At 33.2% G+C, this 20072-nt stretch overlaps 1 protein-coding gene and 1 non-coding gene across 2 annotated transcripts in view; both read right to left on the reverse strand.

Annotated features, from left to right (window-relative positions):
• LOC149783329 (cadherin-related family member 1-like) overlaps positions 1-20072 on the reverse strand; it is a 47770-nt gene that overhangs the window by 18644 nt on the left and 9054 nt on the right. The gene's annotated exons all lie outside the window — the stretch shown is intronic.
• Positions 13109-13181, reverse strand: Trnap-cgg (transfer RNA proline (anticodon CGG)). Its single transcript has one exon. It is a non-coding gene; the product is annotated as a tRNA-Pro (tRNA).

The raw sequence follows: 20072 nt of genomic DNA on the forward strand, positions 1-20072 counted from the left end.
ATTTACAGAAATTATACACTTAGAACAAAGAAATCAATGAGAACGAAATATGCATATATTGACCACCTTGTTATCGTTGCTAGGTTGTCTTGAAACATATGATACAAAAACATCGATGTTAAATGCAATAGATATACGATATCATGAAAAAACTAAACTCGATATTAAATAACAAGAAGAAAGGTGATGATGATGACGATGATGATACAAATATTGATAATGACAATGACGATGACACTATATATGATAAAGATGACATAGACAATATTATTTGAAGTCGACGATTTTCATAATTAGACCATATTAACATTGCATCAAGCATACATGTATAAATAGATAAATGATAATAAAATGAATGAAGTCGAGAAATGTATTAATTATTTATTTAATTAGTATATTAGTCAATTACGCATTTACTTACTCAATTAATTAATTAATTAATTTACTTACCATTGAGTGAGAAACTCGAACGAAAAGGCATGTTACAAGGATAATAATGGAAACAAAACAAGTGTTAAATGCTGCAGCCATGGATTTAGTGTCAACGACTGATGTTTGTAAAAATTTCCTGTCGATTAATTATCCTTAATATATATTAAGAGATAAACATTTAATGATCTTCGAAATCAATCCCAAAAGAGTTTTTGATATTTGTATGGTCAAAATCACCAACCAAACCACTAATAGACAACTGTAGCATTACCAAAATCAGCCATATGTCGCTGTTTAATACAGTCATGTGTCGTTAAAAGGCATTAGTTGAAAGTAGTATCAATGTGAGTATTTTGCACATAAAGGAGGTCACATTGATGGGGGGTACTCATGACAGGGTGATTGACAAATAATTAGAAATTATCAACAAGCGTCAGCACACCGGCATTTTGCAAACCTGTTCAAACAATTTTGTCGACGCTATTGTTGAGGCCAATACAATGAATATAATGATTAATATAAGTTTGCTCCTTAGTATCTGACCTTATATTCGCCTTCACATACAACTCAACATACACATATCTCTAATTGTATTTATTTTCCCTTTATATATATATATATATATATATATATATATATATATATATATATATATATATATATATATATATATATATATATATATATATATATATATATATATATATATATATATATATATATATATGTGTGTGTGTGTGTGTGTGTGTGTGTGTGTGTGTCTAAAGAGACAGACGGACAGACAGACAGAAAAACAGTATTACGAATCGATAGAAAACTAGGATGTAGTAAATATACAAATTCTGTATATTTTTCCACTAGTGTTTTGACAAGATCCTTCTGTCAGAAAGATACCAGTCAAAGAACTGTCTATAAGTTTGCTCTATACCATAAGTGCATCCATTTATATATTCATCTTACCCACATATTTAAACTTGTACATCCATCCATCCGCCCATCCATCCATCCATCCGCCCAACCACACTTCCCTCACTCCCTCCATCCATCCATGTTCTTGCATGCATACATAGATACATAGATACATGCATTCATATACATACATACATACATACATACATACATACATACATGCATGCATACATACATACATACATATATGCATACATACATACATACATACATACATACATACATACATACATACATACATACATACATACATACATACATACATACATACATACATACATACATTTATTCTGTATGACCTTTGTCTATGATCGATGATGTAGTTTTAGTGTATATTTCATGGTTTCTTGTGTTAGTTTTAACCAGGAGCTGACTTGAGGCTGAGCTCAAGTCCTTGCCTTGATTATTAACTTAGATTAATCTTCAAAAATGTTTTTGTTACAGGCTGGGGTAATTGACGATTTAGATGAAGGAGCATTCTCAAAGCGTTTCATTGCGACATAGGTCACATTGGGATGTACCTGATGTTGAGACCAGCAAGATTATTCATTCCTCAGTCTGCAGAAGTTTATACTGTTGTGTTCAGATATAATTTGAGAAGGATATTTTATTTTAAAAATATTAATTGAAATTACAAAGTATTCACTGACATTTTGGACAAAAACGTCACTTTGGGATTATCGAGGACTCAGTCCAAGACATGGAGGATTGTATTATAGTGATGCATCATGAATACTGATACATCGGCACATTTAAGACTATAGGCACATTAGCACACCAGGATCATAATTCATCCGGAATACGGCTGGAATTAATTCGTAACACTATATACCTTTGGACTTGTAATATAAGTTTGGATTATTTGGGATTTGATTCACAATAATGCAGTTCCTTTCAAAGTGTCACTTTGTATTCGAGGGAAATGAATTGTTTGCTTAATGTTACTGATTTTGTTGTTTCCCTTTTTCTGTTACATGGTTTAAGACCAAAGAATAGTAATAATACATACATTTACATACATACATACATACATGCATACATACATACAGCAATCTAATCAGCTATTTAAAGAATACATACATTTGTTACTGTTTTCTTCGAAAACTGATTAGATGTCCTTATTTTAAAACATTTAAGTGACCATTTTTGACTTGACAGGAAAACTCATCCTAAGTTTAGATAACAGTCCGAAATTATTGTGTTAGTGTATATTGGGAAATAACCACGCCACAACACTTTTGTGAATATGTCAATGAAAGGAAATAACAGTACGAATTTATTTAGTATTTCCGTATATTGGGATATATCCATGTCGGGTACGTTTGTGAATATGTCAATGCAGATAACATAACGAAATTATTAAGTATTACCGTATACTGGTAAATATCCAGGTCGAGAAACCTTTTCTGATATTGTGACTTGGGAAAATACACCTGTCCAATTTTCAAGATGTTTGGCACTTGGTAGCACAAATTGTTTGACTCACTGCATTTCTGCGTGTTAGATTTCCCCTAATTTCTGACTCGAACATACAAATCTTGTTAACACAGCCCCGGGGAAATGTCATTTATAGGTAATTGTTCCTGCGCGCCAGAACGACAGCAGTTCCTTTTAATAAAACAATATTCTGTTTGCTATTTGTACATACCATGCTTTCTTTCCTTTTTAATCAAAGCAAAGCATATAATTGTTGAAATGCAGTTTAAATTAACCAGTAATTTTGTATAATATATACCTGATATATTTACATACGTACAGAAGTAAATTAACATAAACTTGAGTGCCATAAGCAAAACCATATAAGATCAAAATTTAAATTATACATTTGTTCGTTTATTTGCCCCACCCCCCCCCCCCACCCTCGAACTCACCCTAACAAAGAATCATAGTTGGGTAGAATACCAACTTACAAAATAGACAAGGTAAACAAATCTCAATACATTAACTACGAAAAAATAGCTATCAAAAGGTGATTGAAGTGAAAATTACATTTTTGAAAATGGGAGGAAAATTAACTTAAAGTTCGCCATGTTCAATATACGGCCAATTATGTCATACCAGCACAAATATATAACTCTTAACATCATCAATGTGAAATATTGGAAGATGGCTGAATTTTAGATGTATGTATGTATGTATGTATGTATGTATGCATGCATGCATGCATGTATGTAGGTGTGTGTATGTGTGTCTGTGTGTGTGTATGTATGTGTGGGTGGGTGCGTGCGTGCGTGCGTGCGTATGTATGTATGTATGTATGTTAGCATGTATGAATATAAAGGTTTATTGATGGCAGTAATTCAGTAAAATGATTAATACAGATATTACTACACTTTTTAAGCAGACAGGCCCGGTTTTGATGTGGATTCGTCTCCAAGGATATTATTACACTATTTAAGATAAAAGGCCGGGTTTGATATGGATTCATCTCCAGTGCAAGTCATCGCCTTCTAGTATGTCATAAAGATAACTATGTTTACACCTATTGATAATTATCCTAATATGGAGCCCATCCTCGCAGAGAAAATATTAGCAATGTATTTTTGTTTACAGAATTGAAAAACATCAATGATTTTGGTCAGGTACACCATGAACTTGATATTGGACAAGATTAGCTTCAAATGCACTATTTTACATCGGATAGAATTTGAGACATGTTATCTGATCCAGTGCTTACAAATATTTTATTTGTTCTCTCTACGTGCGTGTCATTCACCTTATCTAACTCTGTCATTCAATGTCTCGATAGAGATTTATATTTTTATGTTCCACTGACTAGACTAACTTTCAATTATGTTTTTAATAATCTGTTACATACTAAAGAATGGTGTTAGAGGTAATAGTGTGTAAGAATCTTCATTCCTTTTCCACCTTTTAAATGATCATTTAAATAGGTTGAATAGACAGGAGTTGTACTAGACGGATTTGACATGAATGAAAAAAACTTGAGGATACAAAAGTTGATGATTATTGTCAAGAGGCTAGTTTTATAAATGATCAAGCTTTTAATTTTCAAATAGCGAATTTGAATATCCACATTGAAAATATTTTCAGAAGGTGTTAAATGGATATTAATTAAAGTTGTTTATTATACAATAGTTGTTAGATTTGTCATTCAAATAATAAGACAATAGGAGGAGGACATTGAAGCCGCAGTGACGCAGACACCCAAAAAGTGATACAGTATTTCTTGACATTTTATACAAAAGATATTAAGGTAAAGAAACAAAATGCCCGAGAAACCACTGTTACCTACATAAACAGTAAACAAATTAAATGCCAAATAGGACAAAAAGTTGATCAGCCAGTAGATGAAGGTGACAACAAAAAAACCCACCCGAATATCCATGTCAACTAGCGGACAAAAAACTGGTAACACTGAACACATAATCATCTCTAATCAAATTAGAAAATTAAAGGAATACATACTTACAGCTAACAGACAAAATGGACAATGCAATAAAAGCAGAATAACAGATACAATAGACTGCGCCATAAAAAGGGAAAACAAAATTAAAATCAACCATCAACCATTGAGTGAAATGGGTAAACATTTTGGTTGTATAACGAATATATTCTAGGAACAGTTGTATTTGAAGCAGAAAACTACTCGAAAATGGCAAGGCTATTAAAACAGGAGAGTTATGTGTATTGTAATGCGATTTGTAATGTGTATTGTATGCGAATATAATTCAATTTATTGAAGATAGACTTTAATTATATGCCTTTCAAATAGACATTGATACATTTCAGGAACACATATTATATGCCTTTCAAATAGACATTGATACATTTCAGGAACACATATTAAAGAAAGAACAAATCTGAAGAAAACATAGATCCAAACACAAAAGTAAATTATAAAATTTGTTAGCAGCACACATAGATGTTTGAAAACGAACAACTGAAATAACCACAAAAAAAACAAAACAACAACAAATTTCCGTCTGTAGGCCAAATCAAAGGGGCAAGGAGGTAAATTAAATATGACCTTTTTGATGGAATTGATGCAGTGATTAATGCAAAATCATAGATGTCATATTTATAGTTAAAAGTTATCATTTGATGACTTTTGTTACTTAACAAAAAAGTTAACAGAACCATGGCATGTGTAAATTAGATCACACCACTAAGATGAATGTTCTGGCGCGTTGTAACATATCCTTTATGTGCTTCGTGAAAATATCTTTCCACTATTAATGTAAGTACTACGATTCTTCTTAACTATCTACATAAACTGATACAAGTCGTAGATTTTACACAAACAAATAAATAAATAAATATGTCAGTGATTGAAAATATAGTAATCACATATTTGATCACCTGCCGATTTAAAAGTAATGGGTGAATTTGGTTATCTCTGTTTCCTATGCAACTATGGGGTTTGAATGCGGGTAAAAGAATTATATTATATTTTCTAAGGTATATTTATTTGATATCTGAAAATATGATTTTGACACTTACAAAACATGAAGATCTGTCAACAAACAAAAACGAGAAACACATAAAAGGTGTGATATTTGGTAAAAGTGAACGAATTTTTAATATTCGTCCAAACGCTAATTTTATCCTATTTTGGGGGAACAGGTGTGAATCGAATCTATAAATTAGCGATTTTGTTAGCAAAGTTAGAGGAGGAATTTTTTCTTCTTCTCTAGAAATCAGAGATTTGACCCAATAGTTTCTGTCCTTTATCATATGTTTTACATCATTAATATGCGTAGGTCAAATAACATTTCTTTTCAAAGAATCCATTGAAACCTAAACTGACTTTACAAACAAAATCTTTATATCGGGCCATTCCTCACAAACAGCTAACACATTATTTACATTGCGAAGTGCCTGTGAACTAGAAATTATTTATTTGCAGCTTAAAGACTGTTTGATCATCACGGAGTTGCATAAATATTAAACGTTAAGTGGGTGAAAAACTGTATTATATTCCTTTTGACTAATCTAGCGTGCAATAATAAATATGTACATTTTACAAACATTTCGTTTAGTGCAACAGTCAGGAAATGCTAGTTTCTTTTGCAAAGTGTTACCACTTGGACTATGTTGACCCATAGAGTCTACCGCTAACATTTGGAGGAAGTATGTATGTATGTATGTATGTGGGAGTGGAGTGTGTGTATGTACGTACGTACGTACATGTGTGTATGCGTGTTAGTGTGTGTGTGTGTGTGTGTGTGTGTGTGTGTGTGTAGAAAGCACAGCAGTACTATCATGGCTATAAATTGCCGAGTAAAGTATGGTATCCTAATAAAAACAAGAAAACATATACGGTAATATCTTGAAAATACTAGAACGGAAACTATGTTACATTTAAATGCACTAAAAAGCATACTAAAGTATAACGTTATCACTGTCATGCCGTGAGCAAATTCATGTTCTACGGGGTTGAAACGCTTGATTACACTTTGATATGTCAAACATACGAAACATTGATCATGCTCAAGGTAAAAAAGGAAACCATCCTTTAAACTTTCGGCTAGATAAAACATGAACGATCTGTATTCAAGTAATAGTTCCATCGATCACATCATTGTAAATTTTTTTGTAGCACTAGGGCTGTCAATCGTCACAAATTACTTCATGGTCGTTTTTTGTAGTACTGGGGCCCTCAATCGTCACAAATTGTCATTGTTGTTTTTTTGTAGTACTAAGGCTGTCAATCGTCATAAATTGAGTCATTGTCGTTTTTTGTGTAGTACTAGGGCTGTCAATCGTCACAAATTACGTAATTGTCGTTTTTTGTAGTACTAGGGCTGTCAATCGTCACAAATTACGTCTTTGTTGGGAATAAAAGATTTGATTTGGTCACATTCTGGTTTACAAATATATTTCACTTAAGCAAAAGTATTATGCAAAGTGTATATAGTATGAATAACGAATATAGTATACAGAGAACGCAAAATGATATCGATCTGCAAAGAAACACATTCGGGGATCTTTTGATACTTTCGTATAATTAATACTTTTTATGTTTGTAATGTGGTTACGAACAAACGAAGCAGTACTCTTCGAACTTCATTTCCATATTTATGATGCTAATATCTACTTTATTTACGAGGACAATATCTACTACATTAATGAAGCTAATAATTATCAAATAATAGAGAGTTTGACTTTTGATGAACTTTCCCTTCAAAGAGGTATATCATTTTTGGAATATTTCGGTCATATAAGATATAGTCAAAGTAAATTTCAATAGTATATCCATGGCAATACAGCATATAAATGTATTATAAACTAATCTTAATCTAAGGCCAGGGGGTCACCCCGCCCTCTGCACCAATGGTCAAACCGTATCATGGTCGACAGCGTCAGCAGACAAATAATTAGCATCAAGATAATCTAAGAACCTATGTTATTCCTGACATAACTTTTTGGAACTCCCGGGAGCTCAAGAGTATCCAAAACACCTAGCGGCAAAAACCTACAAAATCATATCATCCCACTCATTAGCCTGGGAGTCGTGGAACTAGTATTATGAAATAAACGAATGAGAAGAACCAGATGAATAATAATAATAATAATAATAATGAGGACTTTTTATAGCGCCTAATCTTTAGAAGCTCTAAGGGCTTTACAACATTAGACAACACCTATAAGCTATAAATACATAATGATATGATTACAAAAACAAACACCATGAAATTAGAAAACATAACATACATGCTGAGAATATTTAAGGTAGGAAACATTATTAGGTCTTTAGGTTTGTTCTTGCAGTCGAAATAAGTGACCATGATATTTATGTGATATGAGATACATAATACAAAACGATCACAGATTAGAAGGATGCTCGCATGTAGAAATACGGTATGTTAGTACTTTTTAGCACATATTTTGACGTTAGGCCAGACAATATAAATATGATATTCCTAGAGATAATATATTGCATTTAAATAGAATATTGTCATTGAGTATAGAATATCAAAGGTGTTAACATATGTAAAGAAACACATTACGCTCAATAGAAACTTGACTGCATTATCTGGTATTGTAAAGTTCCTTTAAAATGAACAAACATTGATGTGTGGAAATGAGCACGTAGCTGCCTTGAATCAGGCGGCGGTTACAAAGCCATGAAAATAAAGACCATCATCTGCGGGTGGGGTAAACAATTGACCTCATGGGTTGGAAATTTTTTTAAATCAGACCATATCAGCAGCTCAGTCAACTAATATAACGCTTAGACACACATTTAGCATTAAGTACCCTTCCCCCAACAATTCTAGTGTACTAGTACAGGGAGAAAAAGAGACAGAGAAAGGGAGGTTATTTTCTTTTACTAGGTTAATACCGGATATATTACATCGTATGGTACTAAAAACGTGATATTTTAAGGAGTGAAAAAGACACGAGTTAAAATATATCGTTTTCGGCACACAAGATGAAATACATCCGGTATAAACGCATGAAGAAAATTGATTTTTATTAGATACATAACGTGTTCCAGATTTGGGGTATACAAGATTAAACTCGTTCTTCGGCATAACACGCTCCAACACACCTCACTTTTATAAAAATATACTTGAAGTAAAACTGCGGAAGGATAGGGTTGTCGCTGTAAATAACAGTTTTTGTCTTTGTAAACTCCTAGAATCTATCGGAAAACAATGCAATTCCTATTCAACAATGCGTGACAACGGGTTTATAGTTATTTTCAAGGACACAATGGGACAGAACTTCAGACAGACGCGAAAGTCATCTGGTCAAACATCTTTTATCAAATATTGTACACATAATTAACAATATATTTTGGGCACGGACTAAAAATGGCAGAACGATTCACTGAATTATATTCAACGGTATTCGGAAAAAATGAGCATACATTACGGTGAAAATTTGTCTCCACATGGGAACAACTAGGGCGTGTAAACCGTTCTAAAGAGTTTTATAACAAGAAATAAAATATTGGTAAAGTGAAAAAATATAATTAGTCATTTGACACTTGGAAAGAATCTGAAATTATGTTACCAGTAAAAGAAATGGAGGAAGCACAATATATTGATGAACATAATACAAGCATGAAATCATTGCGATTTCTGTTGTAAGATAACGAGATTTTATACATAAACAAATCCAGTTGGAACAGCTACATAGATATTTAAATAATGAAGTAGAGCCAAACGATAAAGAGATTAAAGTTTAATTTTACCAAGACAGGTTCTGGCTTGAACAAGGTAACTAACAACACTATTACACACTCTGTGGTGCGGAGGAAGAATATTTTCGAAAAGAAATCCAAAATTACAATGGAAGTTTAAAACAAAATATTCCTAAATAAATGCACTAGGAAAATAAATGATTAATATATTCCAAATGATAAGCTCAAGATATTATATTGAATTCAAAGAAAATCACAAACTAAGAGTAGACAGTTTAAAACAGATGGAACTTCAAACGAGAAACGGTTAAGACTATTAGTGTTTTATAAGGTAGTACTGGTGGATTAGAAGCTAAACAAAACATTAATTAAAATCACGGAGCAGTTTAACGTGAACACTTATATGGACGTAACTAGTTACCCACTTGGTGACGAATTAAAACAAATAGATGGTAACAAAAACCAGTCTGAGAAGAAAACTATACTAATGTTTGGAACTGTGGCTAGCAATGTCGGTTAGAATAATGATGATTGAAATTGGAATTATTAATGATAAATCGAAAAATGATAATCAGGTGTTATTTAATAAAAATGAGGTGTGTGTGTGTGTTTGCGCGTGTGTGTTTGTGTAAGGTTTTTAACGTAGCTTTAAAACAATTTCAGTCACATCGCTACGATGTCTGCATTGTGTCAGTTTATAATAATGTCTAGCATTATGTCCCACCCAGACACATTATCCTGACACCAGGCCGACCTGTCCTAACACTATCCTCTTAATGTTGAGTGCCAAGCGAGGCGATTGTTAGTACCATTTATGTAAGTCTTTGGTATGACTCGGCCGCGGTTCGAACCCACGACCTCCCGCTTCCGAGGCGGACGCTCTAACCACTAGGCCATCGGAGTGGTCTAAAAATGAGGTAGAGAACCTTTAGTGTTAGCAGCGCCACATAACCTACATGCCATTGTCCACTGTCTCAAAGTGATCGCACGCAGAATTTCAGATGTAATACAACGCTTCTAAGTGATGCTAAGGGGATAGTATGAAATGAAGAAAAAAATATATTTGTCATCGGCTTTATGTGATTGATAAAAGTGGATTGCACAAGTAGTTAACGACAAATAGAAAGGTATAACTGTTTTCTTTAATGATTACGTTATGAGATTGATATATATATATATATATATATATATATATATATATATATATATATATATATATATATATATATATATATATATATCGAAAGAACTGCCAGTACGTTCCTAGAATTGGCTAAAAGATCGTAGTGAAAATTGTAAGATAAGTGCAGAACGTAGTCATTCAGTGAATAAAGTATATACGCCAAATATAATGCATAATAGTTTATACTGGAAACAGTTTTCAGATTCTGAAAAGAATTTTTCCATGAATACCGAAGCTGATGAGTTACAAGCATGTGTTGGCAATATTGACTCTGACATCCATTGATATTGTAACAACAGGTTATACTACATTCTCTTAATAGTATTAATTACGTAAGGCGCAAATGGCTATCCACTGTACATCAATATAATAAAGAACAACGTAATTGTCCACAAATGTCATATTTATTTCGTGCCTGATTACCATAAAAACATTGCAAACACTCACTTATATTACTAAGGTTTCCGGCATAAAAATGTATCGAAGGCAACCGGATCGAGGGCAACTTGTACGCATGCCAAGGATTGTAACAAACATACACTTTCAGCACAATAAACGTATTTGAAGAAGTCATACAACACTATAATATGTGAAGTGATTCATTTTGGATAGAGCATTCACAAAAGTCTGTTAGAAAAAGAATAAAACATGTTGAAGACTTACAAATGTACTTGATTACTCAGATTTTAAAATATGATAACGAGAGATTTTGAGGACGAGTTATAGAAATAGTTAGATTTACTGGTTATTTATATCAAGTAAGATATGTGATGTTTCTTATTTATGTTTGTATCAAGCATTTATTGTTTGAAGTTTTGTTAATAGATATTAATGTTACAAAGCTAGTTTCCCTCGGTAAATGTTATGAAATACTGTGTGGGTGATCATACAAAAGTACTACTTGTTGTAAAGAACCTTAACTTTTGTTACTCATCATCTTTTCGTGTCTTACTATCTTTGTTCGAATATGATATGGATATTAACTTTCTCTGTAATCACTTAGTTAGTATTTAAATGTGATTCGACAAAATAGAAAACCAGTAAGGTGTACGTTCATACAAGCGTTTTCGGCTGTAACCCATTCAGACATATATATGTATAGTCTTCAAGTAATTAATACCAATTTAAGAACACTGCAATTGAACCAGTCCTGTCAAACAGCCATCTTGTACTTTCGCGTATGTCTCGTTCACCTTTTATAAAAAAGTATGCACTTGACGTTCATCATCATTATCCATTTTCAGCGCGTAAAGGATGACGTTAATATATCAGATTATTTGGTATATATATATATATATATATATATATATATATATATATATATATATATATATATATATTCTACAGTCTTGCCTGCTTAAGTGTCTCTTCTTTAGCGCGATAGTTAACGCTAAGCTGCGTTTTCACAGAACCAAACTGCTTAAATTTTCATAAACTACTTCAGGCATGGTTCAATAACATTAACACAATTCATAGCAATCTCGAATGATACTAATATAAAACATATATATATATATATATATATATATATATATATATATATATATATATATATATATATATATATATATATATATATATATATATATATATATATAGATACATACATACATACATACATATATATATATATATATATATATATATATATATATATATATATATATATATATATATATATATATATATATATATATATATATATATATATACTTATTTACATTCTTTTAGTTTGAATAGCTAACCCTTTTGGTATCGATTTTATTGAAATGTTGTCTAGTGATGTTTAATTTCTCTTTTCTAATTTTAAAAAGTGATAAACGCGGCATTATTTGGTTCTCAGTGGTTGTGGCATTTGTGTATCAGGTATCACACGCACCCCATACCCAACCTCACTTCCCCACACATGCATGTACGCACTCACAGACACCAACTGCTCTTATAGCGTTAGACATTATAGAGTTTTCATCTGTGCTATTGTATCTACTACATCTGTCTATCAGTGTGTTGTGGTAATGTGTTAGAAATTTTTATTTTATTTCTGTGATATTTCAAAATGAGTAGGTTTTTGTGAAAATATTCGTCTGCTCCAATAGCTACAAATTAATACGATTCACCTTTCCTGCCCGCACGTCAGTACCAAACCCTGTGTATGTGTGTGTGTGGGTATGTGATTTGGATTTTTAACGTAGCTTTAAAAGATGTTCAGTCATATCGTTATGATGTCTGCAATGTGGCAGTATATAGTGATGTCTAGCACTGGGACATCATGCCGCAGACATGTAACATGATGTCCCACCCAATCACATTATCCTGACACCAGGCAGAACAGTCATAACACTAACTCTTAATGCAGAGCACCAAGCGAGGCAGCTGTTAGTACCATTTTTTTTAAAAAGTCTTTGTTATGTCTCGGCCGGGGATCGAACCCACGACCACCCGCATCCGAGGCGAACGCTCTAACCACTAAGCCACCGGAGCGGTGAAACCAAATTGTAGTGCATTCACATCATTGATTGTTATGATTAAAACAAGCAGACTTCAAAACCCAATTTAATATTTACATAGACATAATGTCTTCCGTTGTGTGTAACCATAAAACATGTCGACAAAAAGACAGTTAAACATCAACATATTTTCGAAGCGAAGATAACAATATATGCAATACCAAATAAAGACACTAATAATGCACCCCAGCGTCCACTTTGATGCACGTGTGATTAAAAATCATGTTCATAATATTTGGCAAATTAGACATGTACGAACAAAAAGCATCATATAAAACTCATTACTTGAACATTTGATGTTTGTTGTCAATTAAGTTTGTGATTATTTCGTTATTACCAATATGAGATAACTTATACATGCATACATACATACATACATACATAATACATACATACACTGAAACAGACAGACAGACATACATACAGACAGACAGACAGACAAACAGACAGACATACAGACAAACAGACATACAAAGAAACAGACAAACATTCAGACGAACAGACATACCGAGACACAGACACAAAAGGAAAATTAAAATTCGTAAACTACAAATTTGAGATTTTAGCAAATTCTACAAAAAGATATTTTGACCCCATAGTGTTTGTCGTAGATATAGGTTTGTGTCCAATTATATCCTTATGTAAATTGAAATGTTCTTTCTCACACAAACCGATGAGAGATAAACTGATCACTAAAGCCAAACCTTCCACCCCACCTATTCTTGACAAACAGCTGATACAATATTTACAGTGCGTTATATAAGAACAATGTATTTGCAACTCAAAAAGCGTTTGATAACCACCGAGGTAAATAAAGAGCAATAGCAATAATACGTAAGAGTATTTTACAAATACTTTGTTTAATGCAACATTCAGAAAATAATAGTTTCATAATGTATGTAGGTATGTATTCATGCACGCACGGACGGGTGGATGGGTGGACTTTGACGGCACGTGAGTGCAATCAAGGTCAGATATTGTAAATTACGGAATCCTAAAACGCAAAACAAAGCACAAAGTTTAAAATCCTGAAAATACTAGAACGGGAAATATGTAACATTTGGACAAACTAAATGGCTCTAAGTTAAAATATTGTAACTGCCACCACAAAAAGAATACCCAAAACGCCACAGAGTTGGTCAACCCAAAACGCCACAGAGTTGGTCAACCCAAAACGCCACAGTGTTGGTCAGTGTTGACAATAGATGAATGTGCCATGAGGTTGAAAGTAGTGATCACTGTCAAACATAGGAAATCAGTGTCAAACATAGGAAATAATTTGTAATGGCTGATGTCCTTGATGATGAAGGTAAAACTGGAATATACACTTTTATTTTTGGCCAGATGAAGCGTTAATGATCTGTTTCTACCGATGGTTTCATATCATTGTTGTTTTAGTAGTACCGATGTTGTAAATCGTCCGAAACGCAAGTCTTCACTGGGAAAAACCTAAGGTTTGGTTTGGTTAAATTTTGATCAATGCAAATATTGCACTTAAGAAAATGTATTTTATATAGAACAGCAGTGAACGAACACAACCTAGTCGTGCACTGAATCAGTCGGGTATCCTCTGTTACTTTCATATAATTCGTACCTTTTTCTGCCAAAATGTGCTGACACCGAAATGATGAAATATTTTCATAAAAAGGACTTTCCTCGAATTTCATTTGCATTTTCCATCTTTGTGAAGGTAATAGCAAAGTTATATATGAAGCTAATATGTGTCAAAATAACAGAGTGTGACTTTTTAATAATTTTTATTTCTTCCTTTTTAATAAGTATATCTCTTTGGAATGGATGCGGCATTTCGGTTCAACGCACTACCTGGAATAAATGGAGCGCAACTTTTGAGATATTTCATAAAGTATGTTGACAGTGATTTATTTCGAGCAAAACAATTACAGAGAGAGAGAGAGAGAGAGAGAGAGAGAGAGAGAGATTGCATTATATCTTTATGAACTATAACGAAGTTCATGTATTATGTTTCCTCCATCATATTTTTTGGCAATGTTATTTTATTGTTTTTCCAGTCTAATCGACCATCTCCCTCTGTGTTGGTATTTGGAGAAGTTCGGTTCGTACTAATGTAGGTTTATAATGCATTTTTGATTTAAAGCCTAGCTTTACATCGCTTGGTACATCAATTCAAACTTCATGACTGGATAATTACCTCTTAAATTAGAGTATCGGATTCGTCTACAATACTTTGTGATTAATTTAGAACCAAAGGACAAGATTGAAGAATTGCGCACTTGCCTTGACATGGATACCTTTGCATAAGAATAAAAACTTTACACTCGTCCGGGATCGTTAAGACTTGTTTGTTACAAGTGGCAACTGACTAGTACATTAAAATTACTGCAGTATGTTATCGTGTACATGTTGGGGTCCCTCGCGGAACAACATACCAAAATCCTTTTTTTTTTTGTACCCCTAGGAGTATAACACTCTCAAAAAACCTTACAGTGACACTGAGCGGTAAAATCCTATACAATTATATAATCTTACGCATATGAATATGATATCAATGCTTGTATTTTACACGGAATGACTATGAAACATGAATTATATCGTAATAAGTCGTGCGTTCGTTCGTCAATTGAAAAGTATATTCTTCTGTAAGTTCTTTTCTTGCAAAAAGATAGATAGATAGATAGATAGATAGATAGATAGATAGATAGATAGATAGATAGATAGATAGATAGATATATAGATAGATAGATAGATATTCCATTTGTAAAAAGGAAATAAAACCTCACATACCAACATAGAAACTCAGGTAGATATCTTGAAAGTAAGCGTAAACATCAAGGTGCAACATAAATAAAAATAACACAAAATCAAATGGACAACTATTTAAGCCGTAAGATGAAAACTATTTCGCCTCGATGTGGAAGTAGAATAAAGAGAAAAAGAAGAGGAGAAGGAAGAGGGGAACATGATGATAATTTAAGAAAGACATAAAAAGAAGAAAAGATATTTATGGACAATATGGTCTGTAATATTGAAAAGAAACGAGTGTAGGAGGATAGTAGCACATAGGAATACGATATAATAGCGTTTAAGAGAGCATACATTTTGACCTCTGACGAAACAATTAACATGATCTTGCAAGAGATAATTTCTTGCATTTAAAAGAGACGATTGTTATTAAGTATTGAATACCAAAAGTTTTATCAGGTATAATAGAAGTACTTTAGGCTTAATAGGAAATCGGCAGCATGATCAGGTAATGTAAAGCTCTTTTGAAATGGACAAATATTTTGTGTGGTAATTAGAACGGAGCCGACTTGAAGAGAAGTTGGTAACAAAAGCGTGTGAGAAAAGGCCAAACATATGTGTGTTAAACAATATATTTCAGTCCAGGTGATGGGATATTGAATTGAAAGTATAGTTTTATCAAACGTAAAGCAATGTAATGATTTTTCACATTAACTCTCATTTAGAGTTCTGGCAGATTGAAAATAAATACTAAATTCACACACACACACACACACACACACATATTCAATAGCGCAGTAGTGGTATTAATATATTCAAAAAATAATGCGAAATATTGTACAAATATATAGGAATAAGTAATGTCTAAATTGTAAGAAAAGACAAAATATTGTATTAAAGAGCTATCTCGATATGACGAAACCTTTAACATATACAAATGCTTAAAGATTTGTAAAAAAAAAACAACTCATGGACAGCAAAAGTGTATATTGGTAATGTGAAGGATGCGATACATTATTTGAACGTTAGATAGTAGCTGAAAAGAATATGCAATTGAAAAAAGGTGGGAACATAATATATGGATGAAAGTATAAGCTAGGATGAACTTGTTGAACTTTAATGTTTAAGAGTTGATAATCCTAAAGGCGTCGAAAAAGACGTAAATAATGAAATGTAGCACATCAAGAAGACGAAAATGCTATCGAATAATTTTTTCAAAGCAATTTCTGGCGTGAACAAGAAGGTAAGTAACAAAACTGATACCCTTCCTGAGATGCAGTGGAAGAGTGATATCAAAGAGACCGGACACGCAAAATAAACGTCACTAAATATACGAAGAAAACTTTACGATTTACATATTATATATTTTTGAGATAAGAGCAAAATGATACAAAATGTTAAACTGACTGAATTTAAAGCAAATATCGAAATGTTAGTAGACAGCCAAACACATATACAACATAGTACTGGTTAATAATACCTGCTACAATGTAGTGTTAGTAAAACAGAAAAAAAAGAAATATAGAGACAAAATGATGAAAAATAAAATAAAAAATAACAATAGTTCCATGAAACTAATGTAAGATGGTTATAGTGGTGTGGATCATGGAGACTGAGTCTTTGAAATGTGAAATAGAAATAAAGAATTGCATCTATTGGTAAACTTGACACAGTTGAAACCAAACTGAACGAAGTCACAGAGAAATTGAAATGTTTATACCAAAATTGTGCAAACATCTGACATTCTCTTACAGAGACAGACTGTGGTGTAGGTTCTCTATTTTTTTGAAAAAGAAGGGTCGAAAATCGTTTTTGATGTATTTGGACAGAATGTATATGCACATTTTAAGCATAATATATACTAAAATTAACATGTTTGGTAGATAACCCGAAATACTGTTTGGATGACCGTACAACGCCTTTGTTGTAAAGGAACTTAAAGTTTACCATTCACCACCCTTTGTACTCCTATAACAAATTTTGTGTAAAGAGAAAATAAATTCAAGCACATTTTGCAAAACCACTTTCCATTTGCATGTCGATTTGTCTATGCTCAACTGTTTACCTCTTGAATATTTGCATTTCCTGAGTGCAATAAAGGTCAGATAAGTTTTCAAGCAACTATATTGCTTAATTGTTTTTTGCCGATAAATTACTTCAGATATGTTTCAACAACATTGCAAAGTTCACACAACTCTTTATTAATACCACTATATAGAAATTTACATTTTTTTAATGAATATATAACTCTTTTCTTAACGATTCTATTTAAATTCTGTTGATCTGTCTTTTCATTTTTACTTGGGAAAGGTATTACCTTATATACTAATTGTTTTTCAGCTATATTTATCATTGGTGCACCACGTATCACACACACACACACACACACACACACATCTCTCTTTCCTACCAATACGTTAAAGGGAAAGAAAACTGGATTAGTGTCATATATTTTTTTTGTCATGACACGAGTGAATATATACACAAACATATCTACACTTGCGTGTAAAACAAAATATATCGACAAAAACGTTACACATGAACCATAAAATAAAAGCACTAATCAGTTTCGAAGCAAGTTTGATTGAAAAGCCAGTTCATAATATCTGGAAAATTAGACCAGTACGAACATAAACAATATCATTTAAACTCTGTTTGTCCTGTGCACTTGAACATTTGATGTTTGTTTTTAATTAATCTCTAGATTATTTAGTTTTTCTACCAATATGGGATAGATAGATAGACAGATAAGTAGGTAGGTAAGTCGGTCGGTCAGTCGGTCGGTCGGTCTGTCGGTAGGTACATCATACAGACGCACGTTCAGCCTTACAAACATACATATACACATACATACATACGTTCTTACATACATACATACATACATACATACATACATACATACCGTGTGGTAAATAGATAAATAAGGCGATAACATATAGAAATATATATAAATATATTTCTGGAACAAGAAGATAAAACTCAAGTTTGAACACTGACATCATCCCAGCAGATCCAAGCTCGGGGAGAAGCAATGATTAGCTCCATTACAAACATCTGAAACAAGATCTGGCAAACAAGAGTATGGGAATCGCCGTGGACCCAATCACTGATCATCACCCTCCCCAAGAAAGGCATCTTGCAACAGTGGCAATGCCACCGTACAGTCAGTCTTATAAGCCATCCAAGTTAAGCCATGTTAAGGATACTATTACGCAGACTAAAGCCACAGGCTGAAAAGATCATTGCCGAAGTGCGGGCAGGGTTCAGAGCAGGGCGCAGCACAACAGAGCAGATCTTCACCCTCAAAATATTGTGTGAGAAGTACCTCCAACACCAGAAAAATCTGTATCACATCTTCATGGATTTCAAGAAGGCATTTGACAGGTTAGGGCATGCAGCCTTGTGGGCGACCATGAGACTGGACAACATAAATGCCAATCTCATCATAATAATAGAGTACCTCTATGACAAGGCAACCAGTGCAGTATACCTCAACGGCAGAATGGGGACTGGTTCAGAACGACAGTCAGAGGCAGACAAGGCTGTATGCTCTCTCGCGCACTATTCAAAATCGTTCTGGAGAGAATCATGACACACACGCTTGAAAAGTATGAAATGACGGTCAGCATTGGAGTAGAACAATCAACAAGTTACGTTTTGCCGACGACATTGATGGACACCCAGGTATTGAATAAGAATTAGCTAGCTTAGTAGAGAGCCTTGACAAAACATCTGCAGCCTATGGCATGGTAATCAGTGCAGAGAAGATCAAAACGATGACCAACAACACCAACGTTATCCGCATTGACATCAGGGTCCAAGGTACGAAGCTAGAAACAGTCCACAGTTTCAAGTATTTGGGGACAATTGTAACAGATGAAGGATCGAAGCCTGAAGTACTCTACAGGACTGCACAGACAAGAGCAGTGCTGGCCAAACTGAAGCCCATCTGGAACGACAAGAGCAACGCACTCAGTTCAAAGGTCAGACTGATGCACCCACTTGTGATCTCTATATTTCTCTAAGCCTGCAAATCATGGACCATAACAGCTGACTTAGAGAAAAGGATACAGACCACAGAGATGAGATGTTTCCGAAAGATCTTCGGTGTCACATACAAGGACCATGTCACCAATGAAGAAAT

This window comes from Sinohyriopsis cumingii, chromosome 14 (genome assembly GCF_028554795.1).
Source record: "Sinohyriopsis cumingii isolate HCF-2022 chromosome 14, ASM2855479v2, whole genome shotgun sequence".
NCBI classification, from domain to species: Eukaryota; Metazoa; Mollusca; class Bivalvia; order Unionida; family Unionidae; genus Sinohyriopsis; species Sinohyriopsis cumingii.